The sequence below is a fragment of the Eucyclogobius newberryi genome, unplaced genomic scaffold, assembly GCF_026437365.1.
Source record: "Eucyclogobius newberryi isolate DKJ021-1_F unplaced genomic scaffold, fEucNew1.0.hap1 SCAF_50, whole genome shotgun sequence".
NCBI lineage: Eukaryota > Metazoa > Chordata > Actinopteri > Gobiiformes > Gobiidae > Eucyclogobius > Eucyclogobius newberryi.
Genome location: NW_027316168.1, coordinates 270,001 through 287,599, shown reverse-complemented (window position 1 = coordinate 287,599; position 17,599 = coordinate 270,001). Strand labels below are relative to the sequence as shown.

The following is a 17,599-nucleotide window of genomic DNA, read 5'->3' as shown; positions in this document are numbered from 1 at the left end:
TTTTATATCAAACACTGTCTTTTCGTGAAGAGTACCTTCACGCCACTTGCTCGGTCAAAATTGGGATATCTCAATGAAAAACTTCTTTTTTTTTTTTTTTTTTTTTTTTGACAGGTGAAAAAGTGTGAAAATGCTCACAGCACCTGGTATTCCCAGGCGGTCTCCCATCCAAGTACTAACAAGGCCCAACCCCGCTTGGCTTCCGAGATCAAACGAGATCGGGCTGGTCCAGGGTGGTATGGCCGTGAGCGAAATGTTCCAGGTCAAAACGGCCTTTTTTATATCAAACACTGTCTTTTCGTGAAGAGTACCTTCACGCCACTTGCTCGGTCAAAATTGGGATATCTCAATGAAAAACTTCTTTTTTTTTTTTTGACGGGTGAAAAAGTGTGAAAATGCTCACAGCACCTGGTATTCCCAGGCGGTCTCCCATCCAAGTACTAACCAGGCCCAACCCTGCTTGGCTTCCGAGATCAAACGAGATCGGGCTGGTCCAGGGTGGTATGGCCGTGAGCGAAATGTTCCAGGTCAAAACTCGTATAAATGGCTTTTTTTGCATCAAACACTGTCTTTTCGTGAAGAGTACCTTCACGCCACTTGCTCGGTCAAAATTGGGATATCTCAATGAAAAACTTCTTTTTTTTTTTTTGACAGGTGAAAAAGTGTGAAAATGCTCACAGCACCTGGTATTCCCAGGCGGTCTCCCATCCAAGTACTAACCAGGCCCAACCCTGCTTGGCTTCCGAGATCAGACGAGATCGGGCTGGTCCAGGGTGGTATGGCCGTGAGCGAAATGTTCCAGGTCAAAACGGCCTTTTTTATATCAAACACTGTCTTTTCGTGAAGAGTACCTTCACGCCACTTGCTCGGTCAAAATTGGGATATCTCAATGAAAAACTTCTTTTTTTTTTTTTGACGGGTGAAAAAGTGTGAAAATGCTCACAGCACCTGGTATTCCCAGGCGGTGTTCCATCCAAGTACTAACAAGGCCCAACCCCGCTTGGCTTCCGAGATCAAACGAGATCGGGCTGGTCCAGGGTGGTATGGCCGTGAGCGAAATGTTCCAGGTCAAAACTCGTATAAATGGCTTTTTTTGCATCAAACACTGTCTTTTCGTGAAGAGTACCTTCACGCCACTTGCTCGGTCAAAATTGGGATATCTCAATGAAAAACTTCTTTTTTTTTTTTTGACAGGTGAAAAAGTGTGAAAATGCTCACAGCACCTGGTATTCCCAGGCGGTCTCCCATCCAAGTACTAACCAGGCCCAACCCTGCTTGGCTTCCGAGATCAGACGAGATCGGGCTGGTCCAGGGTGGTATGGCCGTGAGCGAAATGTTCCAGGTCAAAACGGCCTTTTTTATATCAAACACTGTCTTTTCGTGAAGAGTACCTTCACGCCACTTGCTCGGTCAAAATTGGGATATCTCAATGAAAAACTTCTTTTTTTTTTTTTGACAGGTGAAAAAGTGTGAAAATGCTCACAGCACCTGGTATTCCCAGGCGGTCTCCCATCCAAGTACTAACCAGGCCCAACCCTGCTTGGCTTCCGAGATCAAACGAGATCGGGCTGGTCCAGGGTGGTATGGCCGTGAGCGAAATGTTCCAGGTCAAAACGGCCTTTTTTATATCAAACACTGTCTTTTCGTGAAGAGTACCTTCACGCCACTTGCTCGGTCAAAATTGGGATATCTCAATGAAAAACTTCTTTTTTTTTTTTTTTTTTTTTTTTTTGACAGGTGAAAAAGTGTGAAAATGCTCACAGCACCTGGTATTCCCAGGCGGTCTCCCATCCAAGTACTAACCAGGCCCAACCCTGCTTGGCTTCCGAGATCAGACGAGATCGGGCTGGTCCAGGGTGGTATGGCCGTGAGCGAAATGTTCCAGGTCAAAACGGCCTTTTTTATATCAAACACTGTCTTTTCGTGAAGAGTACCTTCACGCCACTTGCTCGGTCAAAATTGGGATATCTCAATGAAAAACTTCTTTTTTTTTTTTTGACGGGTGAAAAAGTGTGAAAATGCTCACAGCACCTGGTATTCCCAGGCGGTGTTCCATCCAAGTACTAACAAGGCCCAACCCCGCTTGGCTTCCGAGATCAAACGAGATCGGGCTGGTCCAGGGTGGTATGGCCGTGAGCGAAATGTTCCAGGTCAAAACTCGTATAAATGGCTTTTTTTGCATCAAACACTGTCTTTTCGTGAAGAGTACCTTCACGCCACTTGCTCGGTCAAAATTGGGATATCTCAATGAAAAACTTCTTTTTTTTTTTTTTTTTTTTTTTTTGACAGGTGAAAAAGTGTGAAAATGCTCACAGCACCTGGTATTCCCAGGCGGTCTCCCATCCAAGTACTAACCAGGCCCAACCCTGCTTGGCTTCCGAGATCAGACGAGATCGGGCTGGTCCAGGGTGGTATGGCCGTGAGCGAAATGTTCCAGGTCAAAACGGCCTTTTTTATATCAAACACTGTCTTTTCGTGAAGAGTACCTTCACGCCACTTGCTCGGTCAAAATTGGGATATCTCAATGAAAAACTTCTTTTTTTTTTTTGACGGGTGAAAAAGTGTGAAAATGCTCACAGCACCTGGTATTCCCAGGCGGTGTTCCATCCAAGTACTAACAAGGCCCAACCCCGCTTGGCTTCCGAGATCAAACGAGATCGGGCTGGTCCAGGGTGGTATGGCCGTGAGCGAAATGTTCCAGGTCAAAACGGCCTTTTTTATATCAAACACTGTCTTTTCGTGAAGAGTACCTTCACGCCACTTGCTCGGTCAAAATTGGGATATCTCAATGAAAAACTTCTTTTTTTTTTTTTTTTTTTTTTTTGACAGGTGAAAAAGTGTGAAAATGCTCACAGCACCTGGTATTCCCAGGCGGTCTCCCATCCAAGTACTAACCAGGCCCAACCCTGCTTGGCTTCCGAGATCAGACGAGATCGGGCTGGTCCAGGGTGGTATGGCCGTGAGCGAAATGTTCCAGGTCAAAACGGCCTTTTTTATATCAAACACTGTCTTTTCGTGAAGAGTACCTTCACGCCACTTGCTCGGTCAAAATTGGGATATCTCAATGAAAAACTTCTTTTTTTTTTTTTGACGGGTGAAAAAGTGTGAAAATGCTCACAGCACCTGGTATTCCCAGGCGGTGTTCCATCCAAGTACTAACAAGGCCCAACCCCGCTTGGCTTCCGAGATCAAACGAGATCGGGCTGGTCCAGGGTGGTATGGCCGTGAGCGAAATGTTCCAGGTCAAAACTCGTATAAATGGCTTTTTTTGCATCAAACACTGTCTTTTCGTGAAGAGTACCTTCACGCCACTTGCTCGGTCAAAATTGGGATATCTCAATGAAAAACTTCTTTTTTTTTTTTTGACAGGTGAAAAAGTGTGAAAATGCTCACAGCACCTGGTATTCCCAGGCGGTCTCCCATCCAAGTACTAACCAGGCCCAACCCTGCTTGGCTTCCGAGATCAGACGAGATCGGGCTGGTCCAGGGTGGTATGGCCGTGAGCGAAATGTTCCAGGTCAAAACGGCCTTTTTTATATCAAACACTGTCTTTTCGTGAAGAGTACCTTCACGCCACTTGCTCGGTCAAAATTGGGATATCTCAATGAAAAACTTCTTTTTTTTTTTTTGACGGGTGAAAAAGTGTGAAAATGCTCACAGCACCTGGTATTCCCAGGCGGTGTTCCATCCAAGTAGTAACAAGGCCCAACCCCGCTTGGCTTCCGAGATCAAACGAGATCGGGCTGGTCCAGGGTGGTATGGCCGTGAGCGAAATGTTCCAGGTCAAAACTCGTATAAATGGCTAACTCGTATAAATGGCTTTTTTTGCATCAAACACTGTCTTTTCGTGAAGAGTACCTTCACGCCACTTGCTCGGTCAAAATTGGGATATCTCAATGAAAAACTTCTTTTTTTTTTTTTGACAGGTGAAAAAGTGTGAAAATGCTCACAGCACCTGGTATTCCCAGGCGGTCTCCCATCCAAGTACTAACCAGGCCCAACCCTGCTTGGCTTCCGAGATCAGACGAGATCGGGCTGGTCTAGGGTGGTATGGCCGTGAGCGAAATGTTCCAGGTCAAAACGGCCTTTTTTATATCAAACACTGTCTTTTCGTGAAGAGTACCTTCACGCCACTTGCTCGGTCAAAATTGGGATATCTCAATGAAAAACTTCTTTTTTTTTTTTTGACAGGTGAAAAAGTGTGAAAATGCTCACAGCACCTGGTATTCCCAGGCGGTCTCCCATCCAAGTACTAACCAGGCCCAACCCTGCTTGGCTTCCGAGATCAAACGAGATCGGGCTGGTCCAGGGTGGTATGGCCGTGAGCGAAATGTTCCAGGTCAAAACGGCCTTTTTTATATCAAACACTGTCTTTTCGTGAAGAGTACCTTCACGCCACTTGCTCGGTCAAAATTGGGATATCTCAATGAAAAACTTCTTTTTTTTTTTTTGACAGGTGAAAAAGTGTGAAAATGCTCACAGCACCTGGTATTCCCAGGCGGTCTCCCATCCAAGTACTAACCAGGCCCAACCCTGCTTGGCTTCCGAGATCAGACGAGATCGGGCTGGTCCAGGGTGGTATGGCCGTGAGCGAAATGTTCCAGGTCAAAACGGCCTTTTTTATATCAAACACTGTCTTTTCGTGAAGAGTACCTTCACGCCACTTGCTCGGTCAAAATTGGGATATCTCAATGAAAAACTTCTTTTTTTTTTTTTGACAGGTGAAAAAGTGTGAAAATGCTCACAGCACCTGGTATTCCCAGGCGGTCTCCCATCCAAGTACTAACCAGGCCCAACCCTGCTTGGCTTCCGAGATCAAACGAGATCGGGCTGGTCCAGGGTGGTATGGCCGTGAGCGAAATGTTCCAGGTCAAAACGGCCTTTTTTATATCAAACACTGTCTTTTCGTGAAGAGTACCTTCACGCCACTTGCTCGGTCAAAATTGGGATATCTCAATGAAAAACTTCTTTTTTTTTTTTTTTTTTTTTTTTTGACAGGTGAAAAAGTGTGAAAATGCTCACAGCACCTGGTATTCCCAGGCGGTCTCCCATCCAAGTACTAACCAGGCCCAACCCTGCTTGGCTTCCGAGATCAGACGAGATCGGGCTGGTCCAGGGTGGTATGGCCGTGAGCGAAATGTTCCAGGTCAAAACGGCCTTTTTTATATCAAACACTGTCTTTTCGTGAAGAGTACCTTCACGCCACTTGCTCGGTCAAAATTGGGATATCTCAATGAAAAACTTCTTTTTTTTTTTTTGACGGGTGAAAAAGTGTGAAAATGCTCACAGCACCTGGTATTCCCAGGCGGTGTTCCATCCAAGTACTAACAAGGCCCAACCCCGCTTGGCTTCCGAGATCAAACGAGATCGGGCTGGTCCAGGGTGGTATGGCCGTGAGCGAAATGTTCCAGGTCAAAACGGCCTTTTTTATATCAAACACTGTCTTTTCGTGAAGAGTACCTTCACGCCACTTGCTCGGTCAAAATTGGGATATCTCAATGAAAAACTTCTTTTTTTTTTTTTGACAGGTGAAAAAGTGTGAAAATGCTCACAGCACCTGGTATTCCCAGGCGGTCTCCCATCCAAGTACTAACCAGGCCCAACCCTGCTTGGCTTCCGAGATCAGACGAGATCGGGCTGGTCCAGGGTGGTATGGCCGTGAGCGAAATGTTCCAGGTCAAAACGGCCTTTTTTATATCAAACACTGTCTTTTCGTGAAGAGTACCTTCACGCCACTTGCTCGGTCAAAATTGGGATATCTCAATGAAAAACTTCTTTTTTTTTTTTTGACGGGTGAAAAAGTGTGAAAATGCTCACAGCACCTGGTATTCCCAGGCGGTGTTCCATCCAAGTACTAACAAGGCCCAACCCCGCTTGGCTTCCGAGATCAAACGAGATCGGGCTGGTCCAGGGTGGTATGGCCGTGAGCGAAATGTTCCAGGTCAAAACTCGTATAAATGGCTTTTTTTGCATCAAACACTGTCTTTTCGTGAAGAGTACCTTCACGCCACTTGCTCGGTCAAAATTGGGATATCTCAATGAAAAACTTCTTTTTTTTTTTTTGACGGGTGAAAAAGTGTGAAAATGCTCACAGCACCTGGTATTCCCAGGCGGTCTCCCATCCAAGTACTAACAAGGCCCAACCCCGCTTGGCTTCCGAGATCAAACGAGATCGGGCTGGTCCAGGGTGGTATGGCCGTGAGCGAAATGTTCCAGGTCAAAACGGCCTTTTTTATATCAAACACTGTCTTTTCGTGAAGAGTACCTTCACGCCACTTGCTCGGTCAAAATTGGGATATCTCAATGAAAAACTTCTTTTTTTTTTTTTGACAGGTGAAAAAGTGTGAAAATGCTCACAGCACCTGGTATTCCCAGGCGGTCTCCCATCCAAGTACTAACCAGGCCCAACCCTGCTTGGCTTCCGAGATCAGACGAGATCGGGCTGGTCCAGGGTGGTATGGCCGTGAGCGAAATGTTCCAGGTCAAAACGGCCTTTTTTATATCAAACACTGTCTTTTCGTGAAGAGTACCTTCACGCCACTTGCTCGGTCAAAATTGGGATATCTCAATGAAAAACTTCTTTTTTTTTTTTTGACGGGTGAAAAAGTGTGAAAATGCTCACAGCACCTGGTATTCCCAGGCGGTCTCCCATCCAAGTACTAACAAGGCCCAACCCCGCTTGGCTTCCGAGATCAAACGAGATCGGGCTGTTCCAGGGTGGTATGGCCGTGAGCGAAATGTTCCAGGTCAAAACTCGTATAAATGGCTTTTTTTGCATCAAACACTGTCTTTTCGTGAAGAGTACCTTCACGCCACTTGCTCGGTCAAAATTGGGATATCTCAATGAAAAACTTCTTTTTTTTTTTTTTTTTTTTTTTTTGACAGGTGAAAAAGTTTGAAAATGCTCACAGCACCTGGTATTCCCAGGCGGTCTCCCATCCAAGTACTAACCAGGCCCAACCCTGCTTGGCTTCCGAGATCAGACGAGATCGGGCTGGTCCAGGGTGGTATGGCCGTGAGCGAAATGTTCCAGGTCAAAACGGCCTTTTTTATATCAAACACTGTCTTTTCGTGAAGAGTACCTTCACGCCACTTGCTCGGTCAAAATTGGGATATCTCAATGAAAAACTTCTTTTTTTTTTTTTTTTTTGACAGGTGAAAAAGTGTGAAAATGCTCACAGCACCTGGTATTCCCAGGCGGTCTCCCATCCAAGTACTAACCAGGCCCAACCCTGCTTGGCTTCCGAGATCAGACGAGATCGGGCTGGTCCAGGGTGGTATGGCCGTGAGCGAAATGTTCCAGGTCAAAACGGCCTTTTTTATATCAAACACTGTCTTTTCGTGAAGAGTACCTTCACGCCACTTGCTCGGTCAAAATTGGGATATCTCAATGAAAAACTTCTTTTTTTTTTTTTGACGGGTGAAAAAGTGTGAAAATGCTCACAGCACCTGGTATTCCCAGGCGGTGTTCCATCCAAGTACTAACAAGGCCCAACCCCGCTTGGCTTCCGAGATCAAACGAGATCGGGCTGGTCCAGGGTGGTATGGCCGTGAGCGAAATGTTCCAGGTCAAAACGGCCTTTTTTATATCAAACACTGTCTTTTCGTGAAGAGTACCTTCACGCCACTTGCTCGGTCAAAATTGGGATATCTCAATGAAAAACTTCTTTTTTTTTTTTTGACAGGTGAAAAAGTGTGAAAATGCTCACAGCACCTGGTATTCCCAGGCGGTCTCCCATCCAAGTACTAACCAGGCCCAACCCTGCTTGGCTTCCGAGATCAGACGAGATCGGGCTGGTCCAGGGTGGTATGGCCGTGAGCGAAATGTTCCAGGTCAAAACGGCCTTTTTTATATCAAACACTGTCTTTTCGTGAAGAGTACCTTCACGCCACTTGCTCGGTCAAAATTGGGATATCTCAATGAAAAACTTCTTTTTTTTTTTTTGACGGGTGAAAAAGTGTGAAAATGCTCACAGCACCTGGTATTCCCAGGCGGTGTTCCATCCAAGTACTAACAAGGCCCAACCCCGCTTGGCTTCCGAGATCAAACGAGATCGGGCTGGTCCAGGGTGGTATGGCCGTGAGCGAAATGTTCCAGGTCAAAACTCGTATAAATGGCTTTTTTTGCATCAAACACTGTCTTTTCGTGAAGAGTACCTTCACGCCACTTGCTCGGTCAAAATTGGGATATCTCAATGAAAAACTTCTTTTTTTTTTTTTGACGGGTGAAAAAGTGTGAAAATGCTCACAGCACCTGGTATTCCCAGGCGGTGTTCCATCCAAGTACTAACAAGGCCCAACCCCGCTTGGCTTCCGAGATCAAACGAGATCGGGCTGGTCCAGGGTGGTATGGCCGTGAGCGAAATGTTCCAGGTCAAAACGGCCTTTTTTATATCAAACACTGTCTTTTCGTGAAGAGTACCTTCACGCCACTTGCTCGGTCAAAATTGGGATATCTCAATGAAAAACTTCTTTTTTTTTTTTTGACAGGTGAAAAAGTGTGAAAATGCTCACAGCACCTGGTATTCCCAGGCGGTCTCCCATCCAAGTACTAACCAGGCCCAACCCTGCTTGGCTTCCGAGATCAGACGAGATCGGGCTGGTCCAGGGTGGTATGGCCGTGAGCGAAATGTTCCAGGTCAAAACGGCCTTTTTTATATCAAACACTGTCTTTTCGTGAAGAGTACCTTCACGCCACTTGCTCGGTCAAAATTGGGATATCTCAATGAAAAACTTCTTTTTTTTTTTTTGACGGGTGAAAAAGTGTGAAAATGCTCACAGCACCTGGTATTCCCAGGCGGTGTTCCATCCAAGTACTAACAAGGCCCAACCCCGCTTGGCTTCCGAGATCAAACGAGATCGGGCTGGTCCAGGGTGGTATGGCCGTGAGCGAAATGTTCCAGGTCAAAACTCGTATAAATGGCTTTTTTTGCATCAAACACTGTCTTTTCGTGAAGAGTACCTTCACGCCACTTGCTCGGTCAAAATTGGGATATCTCAATGAAAAACTTCTTTTTTTTTTTTTGACGGGTGAAAAAGTGTGAAAATGCTCACAGCACCTGGTATTCCCAGGCGGTCTCCCATCCAAGTACTAACAAGGCCCAACCCCGCTTGGCTTCCGAGATCAAACGAGATCGGGCTGGTCCAGGGTGGTATGGCCGTGAGCGAAATGTTCCAGGTCAAAACGGCCTTTTTTATATCAAACACTGTCTTTTCGTGAAGAGTACCTTCACGCCACTTGCTCGGTCAAAATTGGGATATCTCAATGAAAAACTTCTTTTTTTTTTTTTGACAGGTGAAAAAGTGTGAAAATGCTCACAGCACCTGGTATTCCCAGGCGGTCTCCCATCCAAGTACTAACCAGGCCCAACCCTGCTTGGCTTCCGAGATCAGACGAGATCGGGCTGGTCCAGGGTGGTATGGCCGTGAGCGAAATGTTCCAGGTCAAAACGGCCTTTTTTATATCAAACACTGTCTTTTCGTGAAGAGTACCTTCACGCCACTTGCTCGGTCAAAATTGGGATATCTCAATGAAAAACTTCTTTTTTTTTTTTTGACGGGTGAAAAAGTGTGAAAATGCTCACAGCACCTGGTATTCCCAGGCGGTGTTCCATCCAAGTACTAACAAGGCCCAACCCCGCTTGGCTTCCGAGATCAAACGAGATCGGGCTGTTCCAGGGTGGTATGGCCGTGAGCGAAATGTTCCAGGTCAAAACTCGTATAAATGGCTTTTTTTGCATCAAACACTGTCTTTTCGTGAAGAGTACCTTCACGCCACTTGCTCGGTCAAAATTGGGATATCTCAATGAAAAACTTCTTTTTTTTTTTTTGACGGGTGAAAAAGTGTGAAAATGCTCACAGCACCTGGTATTCCCAGGCGGTCTCCCATCCAAGTACTAACCAGGCCCAACCCTGCTTGGCTTCCGAGATCAGACGAGATCGGGCTGGTCCAGGGTGGTATGGCCGTGAGCGAAATGTTCCAGGTCAAAACGGCCTTTTTTATATCAAACACTGTCTTTTCGTGAAGAGTACCTTCACGCCACTTGCTCGGTCAAAATTGGGATATCTCAATGAAAAACTTCTTTTTTTTTTTTTGACGGGTGAAAAAGTGTGAAAATGCTCACAGCACCTGGTATTCCCAGGCGGTGTTCCATCCAAGTACTAACAAGGCCCAACCCCGCTTGGCTTCCGAGATCAAACGAGATCGGGCTGGTCCAGGGTGGTATGGCCGTGAGCGAAATGTTCCAGGTCAAAACGGCCTTTTTTATATCAAACACTGTCTTTTCGTGAAGAGTACCTTCACGCCACTTGCTCGGTCAAAATTGGGATATCTCAATGAAAAACTTCTTTTTTTTTTTTTGACAGGTGAAAAAGTGTGAAAATGCTCACAGCACCTGGTATTCCCAGGCGGTCTCCCATCCAAGTACTAACCAGGCCCAACCCTGCTTGGCTTCCGAGATCAGACGAGATCGGGCTGGTCCAGGGTGGTATGGCCGTGAGCGAAATGTTCCAGGTCAAAACGGCCTTTTTTATATCAAACACTGTCTTTTCGTGAAGAGTACCTTCACGCCACTTGCTCGGTCAAAATTGGGATATCTCAATGAAAAACTTCTTTTTTTTTTTTTGACGGGTGAAAAAGTGTGAAAATGCTCACAGCACCTGGTATTCCCAGGCGGTCTCCCATCCAAGTACTAACAAGGCCCAACCCCGCTTGGCTTCCGAGATCAAACGAGATCGGGCTGGTCCAGGGTGGTATGGCCGTGAGCGAAATGTTCCAGGTCAAAACGGCCTTTTTTATATCAAACACTGTCTTTTCGTGAAGAGTACCTTCACGCCACTTGCTCGGTCAAAATTGGGATATCTCAATGAAAAACTTCTTTTTTTTTTTTTGACAGGTGAAAAAGTGTGAAAATGCTCACAGCACCTGGTATTCCCAGGCGGTCTCCCATCCAAGTACTAACCAGGCCCAACCCTGCTTGGCTTCCGAGATCAGACGAGATCGGGCTGGTCCAGGGTGGTATGGCCGTGAGCGAAATGTTCCAGGTCAAAACGGCCTTTTTTATATCAAACACTGTCTTTTCGTGAAGAGTACCTTCACGCCACTTGCTCGGTCAAAATTGGGATATCTCAATGAAAAACTTCTTTTTTTTTTTTTGACGGGTGAAAAAGTGTGAAAATGCTCACAGCACCTGGTATTCCCAGGCGGTCTCCCATCCAAGTACTAACAAGGCCCAACCCCGCTTGGCTTCCGAGATCAAACGAGATCGGGCTGGTCCAGGGTGGTATGGCCGTGAGCGAAATGTTCCAGGTCAAAACGGCCTTTTTTATATCAAACACTGTCTTTTCGTGAAGAGTACCTTCACGCCACTTGCTCGGTCAAAATTGGGATATCTCAATGAAAAACTTCTTTTTTTTTTTTTGACGGGTGAAAAAGTGTGAAAATGCTCACAGCACCTGGTATTCCCAGGCGGTCTCCCATCCAAGTACTAACAAGGCCCAACCCCGCTTGGCTTCCGAGATCAAACGAGATCGGGCTGGTCCTGGGTGGTATGGCCGTGAGCGAAATGTTCCAGGTCAAAACGGCCTTTTTTATATCAAACACTGTCTTTTCGTGAAGAGTACCTTCACGCCACTTGCTCGGTCAAAATTGGGATATCTCAATGAAAAACTTCTTTTTTTTTTTTTGACAGGTGAAAAAGTGTGAAAATGCTCACAGCACCTGGTATTCCCAGGCGGTCTCCCATCCAAGTACTAACCAGGCCCAACCCTGCTTGGCTTCCGAGATCAGACGAGATCGGGCTGGTCCAGGGTGGTATGGCCGTGAGCGAAATGTTCCAGGTCAAAACGGCCTTTTTTATATCAAACACTGTCTTTTCGTGAAGAGTACCTTCACGCCACTTGCTCGGTCAAAATTGGGATATCTCAATGAAAAACTTCTTTTTTTTTTTTTGACGGGTGAAAAAGTGTGAAAATGCTCACAGCACCTGGTATTCCCAGGCGGTCTCCCATCCAAGTACTAACAAGGCCCAACCCCGCTTGGCTTCCGAGATCAAACGAGATCGGGCTGGTCCAGGGTGGTATGGCCGTGAGCGAAATGTTCCAGGTCAAAACGGCCTTTTTTATATCAAACACTGTCTTTTCGTGAAGAGTACCTTCACGCCACTTGCTCGGTCAAAATTGGGATATCTCAATGAAAAACTTCTTTTTTTTTTTTTGACGGGTGAAAAAGTGTGAAAATGCTCACAGCACCTGGTATTCCCAGGCGGTCTCCCATCCAAGTACTAACCAGGCCCAACCCTGCTTGGCTTCCGAGATCAGACGAGATCGGGCTGGTCCAGGGTGGTATGGCCGTGAGCGAAATGTTCCAGGTCAAAACGGCCTTTTTTATATCAAACACTGTCTTTTCGTGAAGAGTACCTTCACGCCACTTGCTCGGTCAAAATTGGGATATCTCAATGAAAAACTTCTTTTTTTTTTTTTGACGGGTGAAAAAGTGTGAAAATGCTCACAGCACCTGGTATTCCCAGGCGGTGTTCCATCCAAGTACTAACAAGGCCCAACCCCGCTTGGCTTCCGAGATCAAACGAGATCGGGCTGGTCCAGGGTGGTATGGCCGTGAGCGAAATGTTCCAGGTCAAAACGGCCTTTTTTATATCAAACACTGTCTTTTCGTGAAGAGTACCTTCACGCCACTTGCTCGGTCAAAATTGGGATATCTCAATGAAAAACTTCTTTTTTTTTTTTTGACAGGTGAAAAAGTGTGAAAATGCTCACAGCACCTGGTATTCCCAGGCGGTCTCCCATCCAAGTACTAACCAGGCCCAACCCTGCTTGGCTTCCGAGATCAGACGAGATCGGGCTGGTCCAGGGTGGTATGGCCGTGAGCGAAATGTTCCAGGTCAAAACGGCCTTTTTTATATCAAACACTGTCTTTTCGTGAAGAGTACCTTCACGCCACTTGCTCGGTCAAAATTGGGATATCTCAATGAAAAACTTCTTTTTTTTTTTTTGACGGGTGAAAAAGTGTGAAAATGCTCACAGCACCTGGTATTCCCAGGCGGTGTTCCATCCAAGTACTAACAAGGCCCAACCCCGCTTGGCTTCCGAGATCAAACGAGATCGGGCTGGTCCAGGGTGGTATGGCCGTGAGCGAAATGTTCCAGGTCAAAACTCGTATAAATGGCTTTTTTTGCATCAAACACTGTCTTTTCGTGAAGAGTACCTTCACGCCACTTGCTCGGTCAAAATTGGGATATCTCAATGAAAAACTTCTTTTTTTTTTTTTGACGGGTGAAAAAGTGTGAAAATGCTCACAGCACCTGGTATTCCCAGGCGGTCTCCCATCCAAGTACTAACAAGGCCCAACCCCGCTTGGCTTCCGAGATCAAACGAGATCGGGCTGGTCCAGGGTGGTATGGCCGTGAGCGAAATGTTCCAGGTCAAAACGGCCTTTTTTATATCAAACACTGTCTTTTCGTGAAGAGTACCTTCACGCCACTTGCTCGGTCAAAATTGGGATATCTCAATGAAAAACTTCTTTTTTTTTTTTTGACAGGTGAAAAAGTGTGAAAATGCTCACAGCACCTGGTATTCCCAGGCGGTCTCCCATCCAAGTACTAACCAGGCCCAACCCTGCTTGGCTTCCGAGATCAGACGAGATCGGGCTGGTCCAGGGTGGTATGGCCGTGAGCGAAATGTTCCAGGTCAAAACGGCCTTTTTTATATCAAACACTGTCTTTTCGTGAAGAGTACCTTCACGCCACTTGCTCGGTCAAAATTGGGATATCTCAATGAAAAACTTCTTTTTTTTTTTTTGACGGGTGAAAAAGTGTGAAAATGCTCACAGCACCTGGTATTCCCAGGCGGTCTCCCATCCAAGTACTAACAAGGCCCAACCCCGCTTGGCTTCCGAGATCAAACGAGATCGGGCTGTTCCAGGGTGGTATGGCCGTGAGCGAAATGTTCCAGGTCAAAACTCGTATAAATGGCTTTTTTTGCATCAAACACTGTCTTTTCGTGAAGAGTACCTTCACGCCACTTGCTCGGTCAAAATTGGGATATCTCAATGAAAAACTTCTTTTTTTTTTTTTGACGGGTGAAAAAGTGTGAAAATGCTCACAGCACCTGGTATTCCCAGGCGGTCTCCCATCCAAGTACTAACCAGGCCCAACCCTGCTTGGCTTCCGAGATCAGACGAGATCGGGCTGGTCCAGGGTGGTATGGCCGTGAGCGAAATGTTCCAGGTCAAAACGGCCTTTTTTATATCAAACACTGTCTTTTCGTGAAGAGTACCTTCACGCCACTTGCTCGGTCAAAATTGGGATATCTCAATGAAAAACTTCTTTTTTTTTTTTTGACGGGTGAAAAAGTGTGAAAATGCTCACAGCACCTGGTATTCCCAGGCGGTGTTCCATCCAAGTACTAACAAGGCCCAACCCCGCTTGGCTTCCGAGATCAAACGAGATCGGGCTGGTCCAGGGTGGTATGGCCGTGAGCGAAATGTTCCAGGTCAAAACGGCCTTTTTTATATCAAACACTGTCTTTTCGTGAAGAGTACCTTCACGCCACTTGCTCGGTCAAAATTGGGATATCTCAATGAAAAACTTCTTTTTTTTTTTTTGACAGGTGAAAAAGTGTGAAAATGCTCACAGCACCTGGTATTCCCAGGCGGTCTCCCATCCAAGTACTAACCAGGCCCAACCCTGCTTGGCTTCCGAGATCAGACGAGATCGGGCTGGTCCAGGGTGGTATGGCCGTGAGCGAAATGTTCCAGGTCAAAACGGCCTTTTTTATATCAAACACTGTCTTTTCGTGAAGAGTACCTTCACGCCACTTGCTCGGTCAAAATTGGGATATCTCAATGAAAAACTTCTTTTTTTTTTTTTGACGGATGAAAAAGTGTGAAAATGCTCACAGCACCTGGTATTCCCAGGCGGTCTCCCATCCAAGTACTAACCAGGCCCAACCCTGCTTGGCTTCCGAGATCAGACGAGATCGGGCTGGTCCAGGGTGGTATGGCCGTGAGCGAAATGTTCCAGGTCAAAACGGCCTTTTTTATATCAAACACTGTCTTTTCGTGAAGAGTACCTTCACGCCACTTGCTCGGTCAAAATTGGGATATCTCAATGAAAAACTTCTTTTTTTTTTTTTGACGGGTGAAAAAGTGTGAAAATGCTCACAGCACCTGGTATTCCCAGGCGGTCTCCCATCCAAGTACTAACAAGGCCCAACCCCGCTTGGCTTCCGAGATCAAACGAGATCGGGCTGGTCCAGGGTGGTATGGCCGTGAGCGAAATGTTCCAGGTCAAAACGGCCTTTTTTATATCAAACACTGTCTTTTCGTGAAGAGTACCTTCACGCCACTTGCTCGGTCAAAATTGGGATATCTCAATGAAAAACTTCTTTTTTTTTTTTTGACGGGTGAAAAAGTGTGAAAATGCTCACAGCACCTGGTATTCCCAGGCGGTCTCCCATCCAAGTACTAACAAGGCCCAACCCCGCTTGGCTTCCGAGATCAAACGAGATCGGGCTGGTCCTGGGTGGTATGGCCGTGAGCGAAATGTTCCAGGTCAAAACGGCCTTTTTTATATCAAACACTGTCTTTTCGTGAAGAGTACCTTCACGCCACTTGCTCGGTCAAAATTGGGATATCTCAATGAAAAACTTCTTTTTTTTTTTTTGACAGGTGAAAAAGTGTGAAAATGCTCACAGCACCTGGTATTCCCAGGCGGTCTCCCATCCAAGTACTAACCAGGCCCAACCCTGCTTGGCTTCCGAGATCAGACGAGATCGGGCTGGTCCAGGGTGGTATGGCCGTGAGCGAAATGTTCCAGGTCAAAACGGCCTTTTTTATATCAAACACTGTCTTTTCGTGAAGAGTACCTTCACGCCACTTGCTCGGTCAAAATTGGGATATCTCAATGAAAAACTTCTTTTTTTTTTTTTGACGGGTGAAAAAGTGTGAAAATGCTCACAGCACCTGGTATTCCCAGGCGGTCTCCCATCCAAGTACTAACCAGGCCCAACCCTGCTTGGCTTCCGAGATCAGACGAGATCGGGCTGGTCCAGGGTGGTATGGCCGTGAGCGAAATGTTCCAGGTCAAAACGGCCTTTTTTATATCAAACACTGTCTTTTCGTGAAGAGTACCTTCACGCCACTTGCTCGGTCAAAATTGGGATATCTCAATGAAAAACTTCTTTTTTTTTTTTTGACGGGTGAAAAAGTGTGAAAATGCTCACAGCACCTGGTATTCCCAGGCGGTGTTCCATCCAAGTACTAACAAGGCCCAACCCCGCTTGGCTTCCGAGATCAAACGAGATCGGGCTGTTCCAGGGTGGTATGGCCGTGAGCGAAATGTTCCAGGTCAAAACTCGTATAAATGGCTTTTTTTGCATCAAACACTGTCTTTTCGTGAAGAGTACCTTCACGCCACTTGCTCGGTCAAAATTGGGATATCTCAATGAAAAACTTCTTTTTTTTTTTTTGACGGGTGAAAAAGTGTGAAAATGCTCACAGCACCTGGTATTCCCAGGCGGTCTCCCATCCAAGTACTAACCAGGCCCAACCCTGCTTGGCTTCCGAGATCAGACGAGATCGGGCTGGTCCAGGGTGGTATGGCCGTGAGCGAAATGTTCCAGGTCAAAACGGCCTTTTTTATATCAAACACTGTCTTTTCGTGAAGAGTACCTTCACGCCACTTGCTCGGTCAAAATTGGGATATCTCAATGAAAAACTTCTTTTTTTTTTTTTGACGGGTGAAAAAGTGTGAAAATGCTCACAGCACCTGGTATTCCCAGGCGGTGTTCCATCCAAGTACTAACAAGGCCCAACCCCGCTTGGCTTCCGAGATCAAACGAGATCGGGCTGGTCCAGGGTGGTATGGCCGTGAGCGAAATGTTCCAGGTCAAAACGGCCTTTTTTATATCAAACACTGTCTTTTCGTGAAGAGTACCTTCACGCCACTTGCTCGGTCAAAATTGGGATATCTCAATGAAAAACTTCTTTTTTTTTTTTTGACAGGTGAAAAAGTGTGAAAATGCTCACAGCACCTGGTATTCCCAGGCGGTCTCCCATCCAAGTACTAACCAGGCCCAACCCTGCTTGGCTTCCGAGATCAGACGAGATCGGGCTGGTCCAGGGTGGTATGGCCGTGAGCGAAATGTTCCAGGTCAAAACGGCCTTTTTTATATCAAACACTGTCTTTTCGTGAAGAGTACCTTCACGCCACTTGCTCGGTCAAAATTGGGATATCTCAATGAAAAACTTCTTTTTTTTTTTTTGACGAGTGAAAAAGTGTGAAAATGCTCACAGCACCTGGTATTCCCAGGCGGTCTCCCATCCAAGTACTAACAAGGCCCAACCCCGCTTGGCTTCCGAGATCAAACGAGATCGGGCTGGTCCAGGGTGGTATGGCCGTGAGCGAAATGTTCCAGGTCAAAACGGCCTTTTTTATATCAAACACTGTCTTTTCGTGAAGAGTACCTTCACGCCACTTGCTCGGTCAAAATTGGGATATCTCAATGAAAAACTTCTTTTTTTTTTTTTTGACGGGTGAAAAAGTGTGAAAATGCTCACAGCACCTGGTATTCCCAGGCGGTC

General features: G+C 46.3%; 48 non-coding genes and 18 pseudogenes across 48 annotated transcripts in view; all 66 read right to left on the bottom strand.

Moving 5' to 3' along the window:
* Window positions 1-131: 131 nt before the first annotated feature.
* On the bottom strand, window positions 132-250 carry LOC140382558 (5S ribosomal RNA). Its single transcript, XR_011931968.1, has one exon. It is a non-coding gene; the product is annotated as a 5S ribosomal RNA (ribosomal RNA).
* A 146-nt stretch (window positions 251-396) lies between these two features.
* LOC140382190 (5S ribosomal RNA) lies at window positions 397-515 on the bottom strand. The gene has a single exon (XR_011931635.1). It is a non-coding gene; the product is annotated as a 5S ribosomal RNA (ribosomal RNA).
* Window positions 516-671: 156 nt separating this feature from the next.
* On the bottom strand, window positions 672-790 carry LOC140383308 (5S ribosomal RNA). The gene has a single exon (XR_011932334.1). It is a non-coding gene; the product is annotated as a 5S ribosomal RNA (ribosomal RNA).
* A 146-nt stretch (window positions 791-936) lies between these two features.
* Window positions 937-1,055, bottom strand: LOC140382957 (5S ribosomal RNA; annotated as a pseudogene).
* Window positions 1,056-1,211: 156 nt separating this feature from the next.
* Window positions 1,212-1,330, bottom strand: LOC140383306 (5S ribosomal RNA). The gene has a single exon (XR_011932332.1). It is a non-coding gene; the product is annotated as a 5S ribosomal RNA (ribosomal RNA).
* A 146-nt stretch (window positions 1,331-1,476) lies between these two features.
* On the bottom strand, window positions 1,477-1,595 carry LOC140382188 (5S ribosomal RNA). The gene has a single exon (XR_011931633.1). It is a non-coding gene; the product is annotated as a 5S ribosomal RNA (ribosomal RNA).
* Window positions 1,596-1,754: 159 nt separating this feature from the next.
* On the bottom strand, window positions 1,755-1,873 carry LOC140383305 (5S ribosomal RNA). Its single transcript, XR_011932331.1, has one exon. It is a non-coding gene; the product is annotated as a 5S ribosomal RNA (ribosomal RNA).
* A 146-nt stretch (window positions 1,874-2,019) lies between these two features.
* LOC140382956 (5S ribosomal RNA) lies at window positions 2,020-2,138 on the bottom strand (annotated as a pseudogene).
* A 168-nt stretch (window positions 2,139-2,306) lies between these two features.
* LOC140383304 (5S ribosomal RNA) lies at window positions 2,307-2,425 on the bottom strand. Its single transcript, XR_011932330.1, has one exon. It is a non-coding gene; the product is annotated as a 5S ribosomal RNA (ribosomal RNA).
* A 145-nt stretch (window positions 2,426-2,570) lies between these two features.
* LOC140382955 (5S ribosomal RNA) lies at window positions 2,571-2,689 on the bottom strand (annotated as a pseudogene).
* Window positions 2,690-2,846: 157 nt separating this feature from the next.
* On the bottom strand, window positions 2,847-2,965 carry LOC140383303 (5S ribosomal RNA). The gene has a single exon (XR_011932329.1). It is a non-coding gene; the product is annotated as a 5S ribosomal RNA (ribosomal RNA).
* A 146-nt stretch (window positions 2,966-3,111) lies between these two features.
* LOC140382953 (5S ribosomal RNA) lies at window positions 3,112-3,230 on the bottom strand (annotated as a pseudogene).
* Window positions 3,231-3,386: 156 nt separating this feature from the next.
* Window positions 3,387-3,505, bottom strand: LOC140383302 (5S ribosomal RNA). The gene has a single exon (XR_011932328.1). It is a non-coding gene; the product is annotated as a 5S ribosomal RNA (ribosomal RNA).
* A 146-nt stretch (window positions 3,506-3,651) lies between these two features.
* Window positions 3,652-3,770, bottom strand: LOC140383031 (5S ribosomal RNA; annotated as a pseudogene).
* A 173-nt stretch (window positions 3,771-3,943) lies between these two features.
* On the bottom strand, window positions 3,944-4,062 carry LOC140382221 (5S ribosomal RNA). Its single transcript, XR_011931663.1, has one exon. It is a non-coding gene; the product is annotated as a 5S ribosomal RNA (ribosomal RNA).
* A 146-nt stretch (window positions 4,063-4,208) lies between these two features.
* LOC140382187 (5S ribosomal RNA) lies at window positions 4,209-4,327 on the bottom strand. Its single transcript, XR_011931632.1, has one exon. It is a non-coding gene; the product is annotated as a 5S ribosomal RNA (ribosomal RNA).
* Window positions 4,328-4,473: 146 nt separating this feature from the next.
* LOC140383301 (5S ribosomal RNA) lies at window positions 4,474-4,592 on the bottom strand. The gene has a single exon (XR_011932327.1). It is a non-coding gene; the product is annotated as a 5S ribosomal RNA (ribosomal RNA).
* Window positions 4,593-4,738: 146 nt separating this feature from the next.
* LOC140382185 (5S ribosomal RNA) lies at window positions 4,739-4,857 on the bottom strand. Its single transcript, XR_011931631.1, has one exon. It is a non-coding gene; the product is annotated as a 5S ribosomal RNA (ribosomal RNA).
* Window positions 4,858-5,015: 158 nt separating this feature from the next.
* On the bottom strand, window positions 5,016-5,134 carry LOC140383299 (5S ribosomal RNA). The gene has a single exon (XR_011932326.1). It is a non-coding gene; the product is annotated as a 5S ribosomal RNA (ribosomal RNA).
* Window positions 5,135-5,280: 146 nt separating this feature from the next.
* On the bottom strand, window positions 5,281-5,399 carry LOC140382952 (5S ribosomal RNA; annotated as a pseudogene).
* Window positions 5,400-5,545: 146 nt separating this feature from the next.
* LOC140383298 (5S ribosomal RNA) lies at window positions 5,546-5,664 on the bottom strand. The gene has a single exon (XR_011932325.1). It is a non-coding gene; the product is annotated as a 5S ribosomal RNA (ribosomal RNA).
* Window positions 5,665-5,810: 146 nt separating this feature from the next.
* LOC140382951 (5S ribosomal RNA) lies at window positions 5,811-5,929 on the bottom strand (annotated as a pseudogene).
* Window positions 5,930-6,085: 156 nt separating this feature from the next.
* Window positions 6,086-6,204, bottom strand: LOC140382555 (5S ribosomal RNA). Its single transcript, XR_011931966.1, has one exon. It is a non-coding gene; the product is annotated as a 5S ribosomal RNA (ribosomal RNA).
* Window positions 6,205-6,350: 146 nt separating this feature from the next.
* Window positions 6,351-6,469, bottom strand: LOC140383297 (5S ribosomal RNA). The gene has a single exon (XR_011932324.1). It is a non-coding gene; the product is annotated as a 5S ribosomal RNA (ribosomal RNA).
* A 146-nt stretch (window positions 6,470-6,615) lies between these two features.
* On the bottom strand, window positions 6,616-6,734 carry LOC140382476 (5S ribosomal RNA). Its single transcript, XR_011931893.1, has one exon. It is a non-coding gene; the product is annotated as a 5S ribosomal RNA (ribosomal RNA).
* Window positions 6,735-6,902: 168 nt separating this feature from the next.
* LOC140383296 (5S ribosomal RNA) lies at window positions 6,903-7,021 on the bottom strand. Its single transcript, XR_011932323.1, has one exon. It is a non-coding gene; the product is annotated as a 5S ribosomal RNA (ribosomal RNA).
* A 151-nt stretch (window positions 7,022-7,172) lies between these two features.
* Window positions 7,173-7,291, bottom strand: LOC140383294 (5S ribosomal RNA). The gene has a single exon (XR_011932321.1). It is a non-coding gene; the product is annotated as a 5S ribosomal RNA (ribosomal RNA).
* A 146-nt stretch (window positions 7,292-7,437) lies between these two features.
* Window positions 7,438-7,556, bottom strand: LOC140382950 (5S ribosomal RNA; annotated as a pseudogene).
* A 146-nt stretch (window positions 7,557-7,702) lies between these two features.
* Window positions 7,703-7,821, bottom strand: LOC140383293 (5S ribosomal RNA). Its single transcript, XR_011932320.1, has one exon. It is a non-coding gene; the product is annotated as a 5S ribosomal RNA (ribosomal RNA).
* Window positions 7,822-7,967: 146 nt separating this feature from the next.
* On the bottom strand, window positions 7,968-8,086 carry LOC140382949 (5S ribosomal RNA; annotated as a pseudogene).
* A 156-nt stretch (window positions 8,087-8,242) lies between these two features.
* Window positions 8,243-8,361, bottom strand: LOC140382948 (5S ribosomal RNA; annotated as a pseudogene).
* A 146-nt stretch (window positions 8,362-8,507) lies between these two features.
* LOC140383292 (5S ribosomal RNA) lies at window positions 8,508-8,626 on the bottom strand. The gene has a single exon (XR_011932319.1). It is a non-coding gene; the product is annotated as a 5S ribosomal RNA (ribosomal RNA).
* A 146-nt stretch (window positions 8,627-8,772) lies between these two features.
* On the bottom strand, window positions 8,773-8,891 carry LOC140382946 (5S ribosomal RNA; annotated as a pseudogene).
* A 156-nt stretch (window positions 8,892-9,047) lies between these two features.
* On the bottom strand, window positions 9,048-9,166 carry LOC140382554 (5S ribosomal RNA). Its single transcript, XR_011931965.1, has one exon. It is a non-coding gene; the product is annotated as a 5S ribosomal RNA (ribosomal RNA).
* Window positions 9,167-9,312: 146 nt separating this feature from the next.
* On the bottom strand, window positions 9,313-9,431 carry LOC140383291 (5S ribosomal RNA). The gene has a single exon (XR_011932318.1). It is a non-coding gene; the product is annotated as a 5S ribosomal RNA (ribosomal RNA).
* A 146-nt stretch (window positions 9,432-9,577) lies between these two features.
* On the bottom strand, window positions 9,578-9,696 carry LOC140382732 (5S ribosomal RNA; annotated as a pseudogene).
* A 156-nt stretch (window positions 9,697-9,852) lies between these two features.
* Window positions 9,853-9,971, bottom strand: LOC140383290 (5S ribosomal RNA). The gene has a single exon (XR_011932317.1). It is a non-coding gene; the product is annotated as a 5S ribosomal RNA (ribosomal RNA).
* Window positions 9,972-10,117: 146 nt separating this feature from the next.
* On the bottom strand, window positions 10,118-10,236 carry LOC140382945 (5S ribosomal RNA; annotated as a pseudogene).
* A 146-nt stretch (window positions 10,237-10,382) lies between these two features.
* Window positions 10,383-10,501, bottom strand: LOC140383287 (5S ribosomal RNA). Its single transcript, XR_011932315.1, has one exon. It is a non-coding gene; the product is annotated as a 5S ribosomal RNA (ribosomal RNA).
* A 146-nt stretch (window positions 10,502-10,647) lies between these two features.
* On the bottom strand, window positions 10,648-10,766 carry LOC140382553 (5S ribosomal RNA). Its single transcript, XR_011931964.1, has one exon. It is a non-coding gene; the product is annotated as a 5S ribosomal RNA (ribosomal RNA).
* A 146-nt stretch (window positions 10,767-10,912) lies between these two features.
* Window positions 10,913-11,031, bottom strand: LOC140383286 (5S ribosomal RNA). The gene has a single exon (XR_011932314.1). It is a non-coding gene; the product is annotated as a 5S ribosomal RNA (ribosomal RNA).
* A 146-nt stretch (window positions 11,032-11,177) lies between these two features.
* LOC140382552 (5S ribosomal RNA) lies at window positions 11,178-11,296 on the bottom strand. The gene has a single exon (XR_011931963.1). It is a non-coding gene; the product is annotated as a 5S ribosomal RNA (ribosomal RNA).
* Window positions 11,297-11,442: 146 nt separating this feature from the next.
* Window positions 11,443-11,561, bottom strand: LOC140382638 (5S ribosomal RNA). The gene has a single exon (XR_011932045.1). It is a non-coding gene; the product is annotated as a 5S ribosomal RNA (ribosomal RNA).
* Window positions 11,562-11,707: 146 nt separating this feature from the next.
* On the bottom strand, window positions 11,708-11,826 carry LOC140383285 (5S ribosomal RNA). Its single transcript, XR_011932313.1, has one exon. It is a non-coding gene; the product is annotated as a 5S ribosomal RNA (ribosomal RNA).
* A 146-nt stretch (window positions 11,827-11,972) lies between these two features.
* Window positions 11,973-12,091, bottom strand: LOC140382551 (5S ribosomal RNA). The gene has a single exon (XR_011931962.1). It is a non-coding gene; the product is annotated as a 5S ribosomal RNA (ribosomal RNA).
* Window positions 12,092-12,237: 146 nt separating this feature from the next.
* LOC140383284 (5S ribosomal RNA) lies at window positions 12,238-12,356 on the bottom strand. Its single transcript, XR_011932312.1, has one exon. It is a non-coding gene; the product is annotated as a 5S ribosomal RNA (ribosomal RNA).
* Window positions 12,357-12,502: 146 nt separating this feature from the next.
* LOC140382944 (5S ribosomal RNA) lies at window positions 12,503-12,621 on the bottom strand (annotated as a pseudogene).
* Window positions 12,622-12,767: 146 nt separating this feature from the next.
* LOC140383283 (5S ribosomal RNA) lies at window positions 12,768-12,886 on the bottom strand. The gene has a single exon (XR_011932311.1). It is a non-coding gene; the product is annotated as a 5S ribosomal RNA (ribosomal RNA).
* A 146-nt stretch (window positions 12,887-13,032) lies between these two features.
* LOC140382943 (5S ribosomal RNA) lies at window positions 13,033-13,151 on the bottom strand (annotated as a pseudogene).
* A 156-nt stretch (window positions 13,152-13,307) lies between these two features.
* On the bottom strand, window positions 13,308-13,426 carry LOC140382550 (5S ribosomal RNA). Its single transcript, XR_011931961.1, has one exon. It is a non-coding gene; the product is annotated as a 5S ribosomal RNA (ribosomal RNA).
* A 146-nt stretch (window positions 13,427-13,572) lies between these two features.
* On the bottom strand, window positions 13,573-13,691 carry LOC140383281 (5S ribosomal RNA). Its single transcript, XR_011932309.1, has one exon. It is a non-coding gene; the product is annotated as a 5S ribosomal RNA (ribosomal RNA).
* Window positions 13,692-13,837: 146 nt separating this feature from the next.
* On the bottom strand, window positions 13,838-13,956 carry LOC140382475 (5S ribosomal RNA). The gene has a single exon (XR_011931892.1). It is a non-coding gene; the product is annotated as a 5S ribosomal RNA (ribosomal RNA).
* Window positions 13,957-14,112: 156 nt separating this feature from the next.
* On the bottom strand, window positions 14,113-14,231 carry LOC140383280 (5S ribosomal RNA). The gene has a single exon (XR_011932308.1). It is a non-coding gene; the product is annotated as a 5S ribosomal RNA (ribosomal RNA).
* A 146-nt stretch (window positions 14,232-14,377) lies between these two features.
* Window positions 14,378-14,496, bottom strand: LOC140382941 (5S ribosomal RNA; annotated as a pseudogene).
* A 146-nt stretch (window positions 14,497-14,642) lies between these two features.
* LOC140383279 (5S ribosomal RNA) lies at window positions 14,643-14,761 on the bottom strand. The gene has a single exon (XR_011932307.1). It is a non-coding gene; the product is annotated as a 5S ribosomal RNA (ribosomal RNA).
* A 146-nt stretch (window positions 14,762-14,907) lies between these two features.
* LOC140383277 (5S ribosomal RNA) lies at window positions 14,908-15,026 on the bottom strand. Its single transcript, XR_011932306.1, has one exon. It is a non-coding gene; the product is annotated as a 5S ribosomal RNA (ribosomal RNA).
* Window positions 15,027-15,172: 146 nt separating this feature from the next.
* LOC140382549 (5S ribosomal RNA) lies at window positions 15,173-15,291 on the bottom strand. Its single transcript, XR_011931960.1, has one exon. It is a non-coding gene; the product is annotated as a 5S ribosomal RNA (ribosomal RNA).
* Window positions 15,292-15,437: 146 nt separating this feature from the next.
* Window positions 15,438-15,556, bottom strand: LOC140382637 (5S ribosomal RNA). Its single transcript, XR_011932044.1, has one exon. It is a non-coding gene; the product is annotated as a 5S ribosomal RNA (ribosomal RNA).
* Window positions 15,557-15,702: 146 nt separating this feature from the next.
* LOC140383276 (5S ribosomal RNA) lies at window positions 15,703-15,821 on the bottom strand. The gene has a single exon (XR_011932305.1). It is a non-coding gene; the product is annotated as a 5S ribosomal RNA (ribosomal RNA).
* Window positions 15,822-15,967: 146 nt separating this feature from the next.
* On the bottom strand, window positions 15,968-16,086 carry LOC140383275 (5S ribosomal RNA). The gene has a single exon (XR_011932304.1). It is a non-coding gene; the product is annotated as a 5S ribosomal RNA (ribosomal RNA).
* A 146-nt stretch (window positions 16,087-16,232) lies between these two features.
* On the bottom strand, window positions 16,233-16,351 carry LOC140382731 (5S ribosomal RNA; annotated as a pseudogene).
* A 156-nt stretch (window positions 16,352-16,507) lies between these two features.
* Window positions 16,508-16,626, bottom strand: LOC140383274 (5S ribosomal RNA). The gene has a single exon (XR_011932303.1). It is a non-coding gene; the product is annotated as a 5S ribosomal RNA (ribosomal RNA).
* A 146-nt stretch (window positions 16,627-16,772) lies between these two features.
* Window positions 16,773-16,891, bottom strand: LOC140382940 (5S ribosomal RNA; annotated as a pseudogene).
* Window positions 16,892-17,037: 146 nt separating this feature from the next.
* On the bottom strand, window positions 17,038-17,156 carry LOC140383273 (5S ribosomal RNA). Its single transcript, XR_011932302.1, has one exon. It is a non-coding gene; the product is annotated as a 5S ribosomal RNA (ribosomal RNA).
* A 146-nt stretch (window positions 17,157-17,302) lies between these two features.
* Window positions 17,303-17,421, bottom strand: LOC140382548 (5S ribosomal RNA). The gene has a single exon (XR_011931959.1). It is a non-coding gene; the product is annotated as a 5S ribosomal RNA (ribosomal RNA).
* A 147-nt stretch (window positions 17,422-17,568) lies between these two features.
* LOC140382547 (5S ribosomal RNA) overlaps window positions 17,569-17,599 on the bottom strand; it is a 119-nt gene continuing 88 nt past the window's right edge. Inside the window, exon 1 of the ribosomal RNA XR_011931958.1 lies at window positions 17,569-17,599. This exon is cut by the window's right edge and continues 88 nt beyond it. This is a non-coding gene — a ribosomal RNA (5S ribosomal RNA).